Source organism: Heptranchias perlo, chromosome 2 (genome assembly GCF_035084215.1).
Source record: "Heptranchias perlo isolate sHepPer1 chromosome 2, sHepPer1.hap1, whole genome shotgun sequence".
Lineage (NCBI taxonomy): Eukaryota > Metazoa > Chordata > Chondrichthyes > Hexanchiformes > Hexanchidae > Heptranchias > Heptranchias perlo.
The window spans coordinates 25,730,582-25,733,611 of NC_090326.1; positions in this window are offsets into that span (position 1 = coordinate 25,730,582).

Genomic DNA, 3,030 nt, shown 5'->3' on the forward strand with positions numbered 1-3,030 from the left:
TGTCTGGGTCACCAAGCACTCTACATTGGATTTAACGGTGTTATTAGATCAAACCCTGGTAACCCTACACCTCCGTCTGGTTGGAGTACCCTTTAGTTCTAGTCACTAGAAGTGATGGCCCTGAATTTCCTCAGGGTTGTTGTTGCACTGGGGACATTATTGGACAGGAGAGGAGGGCAGAGATTGGGGAGGGACCTGTTTTAGATGTGCTGGTGTTTCCAGGGAGGGGGGAGATGTGGCCATGAGAAAGATGTGGGATGCCATTGAGCAGGATTCTCAGCAGTGCTGTATCTGATGCCCCCAACTTACTGTGCACCTGTATGAAAAGTGGGCATGGATAAATAGCAACCCAACAATCTTGGAAAGAACAGTTTCCTTGGGGTGCCCGGTTGTAAGGCTGTTATTTCTTCCCCCTGCCCCCACCAGAGGGTGCCCCGCTGTGCCAATACTGATACAGGCACCTGCCCACTTTATTCTAATATCCGGAATTCCGATCATTTCAGGAATACTGTGGAGGGAAAAGAGTTGTTTCTCTGCTGCTAAATCTGACATTTTTCACTTGTATTTGCTTCTAAGTGAAATCATTTGCTGAGTTGATTAGAAATCTCTCCCAAGTTTATTACAGGGAGAATGTCAAAGTTACCTTTTATGTTCCTGTTTTTGCTTTTGTGTGTTTTTCTTAAAAAAAAACTAGGGATGCTCACTGCCCAAATGCTTCTAGAGGACAAGAATAATTTACTTGAAAGTCGAAGTAAAATACATTCCCATCAATGTTATTAGATGTTCTTGACTGCCTCCTTAATGCACAGTCAGGTTCAGTTGAGTATGATTACAGAATACATCTTTTGATTTATACACTAGGCAACAGACCACTAGGCCTATCCTGCCTGTTCACTTTTTGGGGGTGAAGGCTGCTCTGTATTGAGCGGCTATTAATCAGTGTTGCTAAGATTTCTGTTCAGTTCGCTATTGGTCCGGTTTCTCTATTTGATGGATGTGTCTTCTTTGAATTGGCTCCTCTTTTATTAGCAGACACAAGCTCTGGCAGGAGACTGTCAGAACTCCCAAGGAAACAGGGGAAGCCCAGGTTATGTCACGTCTGCCACTGCTGGTTGCCTTAGAGCCAGAGGCAGAGCCTACCAAAGCACTGGTGTTCCCACTCCTGAGGTTCACTGGGGACTTGGTGTACTGGCTGCCATACCTGGGCTAAGAAAGATGAGATGTACCAGGCTCTACACGGCTCAATCCTGGCACAACCATTAGGATTGGCATCTGTGTGGAATTTCAGGACAAAATATATAAACCATATTAGTTTTACATACATTGTCCTGAAATTCTACTGCTGATAACTGGTGAGCAGGTACTCTAGCAGATTTAGGATCTATTCTGCTTTGATCCATAAGAAATTCTGTATTTTATCTTTTTATATGAACTTGCTGCTAGTCCAATGCGATGCTAATTTTAAAAATGGATGTCAGCCAGTCATTCCCTAGGGACAAGCTAGTTTCTACAACTTGGAACGTACAGCTGGCTGTCTGGGTTGAAGCCCCAGTAGAACTTTAGCTATAGTTCAATCATCTGGTGCATCTTTTGATATTTTTTCTTCCTAATTGCTTTAACTATAGGTGAGGAAATGTGGATGACTTTGTACTAACTACGTTAGATGGAAGTTATCTTGCCCTATAGTCTAGCATGATCCTGGAACTGTAGGTGCTGCAGGCCACATGCTTTGCTCTGCAGTTTGATCAGTTATCTTGAGGACTAATTTGGATATATATCATCAAGGCATAAACTGAATTTGCAGGAGTGTGCGGTGCTCCCATTTGCTTTTGACAGCTGTATCCTCCTAAAAGAGAAATATACTGTAGCCTTGGCCAGTGCAGCAGCTCATATGACTGAAGTGTTTAAAACCATACTGCAGCAGTGAGCCAGAACACCATGGTGCCTAGAGGTCCATGTATGGTATATAAGATAAATTTCATGTACCAGTGAAAGTTAAATAATGTATTGCTATCTAACCTGCTAACCTTCTTGCTTCTGTATAATTTAACTTACAATAAATTTTAATGAGTAGTTTAGCCTGAACCATTTAGTTTGTCATTGTTTTTCTGCCAATTTGGAGGGACCAGAAATATACAGTGGTATTCCATACAATTGCCAGAACACATGTGGTATAAGAATAGATGGTTAGCCCAGCAGCATACCATCCTTGGTATTTTACATAAAAGTTTCAAGCTTACTCATAAGAACTGATTGAGCTACGTTCTATTTTAGCAGTTACTACATAATTTATTTTTAAAAAGGATACACAGCACCCCCCCCCCCCCCCCTGCTCAACTATACACTCAGATTTGGCGCTCACCTCAATGCCTTCCTAATATATGGAAATGATTACAGACCACAGAAAACCTTAGTGAAAATAGGTTTCGGTGATCTTCCATTGCTAAACAATCTTGTGTATACTGGCAAAATGTGTCACCTTCTATAAGAACTCCTATACGATCAATAGGCATTCTATCAGAGCAGTGCTTACACCAACTTTTGCCAGGTAATATGGTAAGGTGGCTATATGAAGAAATGAACACTGCTATACAGAGTATTGTTTCTTTAACCTCGCTCACTTTGCTTTCACTTTATTTAATCCAGGGCAAGCTTGGACCTCCTATGCTGTAATGAAGAGGAATAAAGTAGATCCTTTGCTATGCTTTAACTGAAGTTGTCAGTCTTATATTTATTAAAGGAGGCTGATAGCTTGTAGTGCCTACATTAAAGGGATCAGTGACCTTTTCCTCCCTCCATTAAGTTGGTTGCCTTGTCCATGGAACATATAGTACATTTCGAAGACATTTAATATGTCTAAAGGTGAGTAACCTACCATTTGCCATCATTTGGGCCCTCTGAATGAGGATTCCATTTGGACTTGGCCTTATCCAACAGAGGATGGATTGTGAGTATCCAAACTAATTAACTTAGGGCTGTAAAACCAGGCTTGTGTTTGTACACCTGGAAAGAGCAAAGTGTTCAACACCA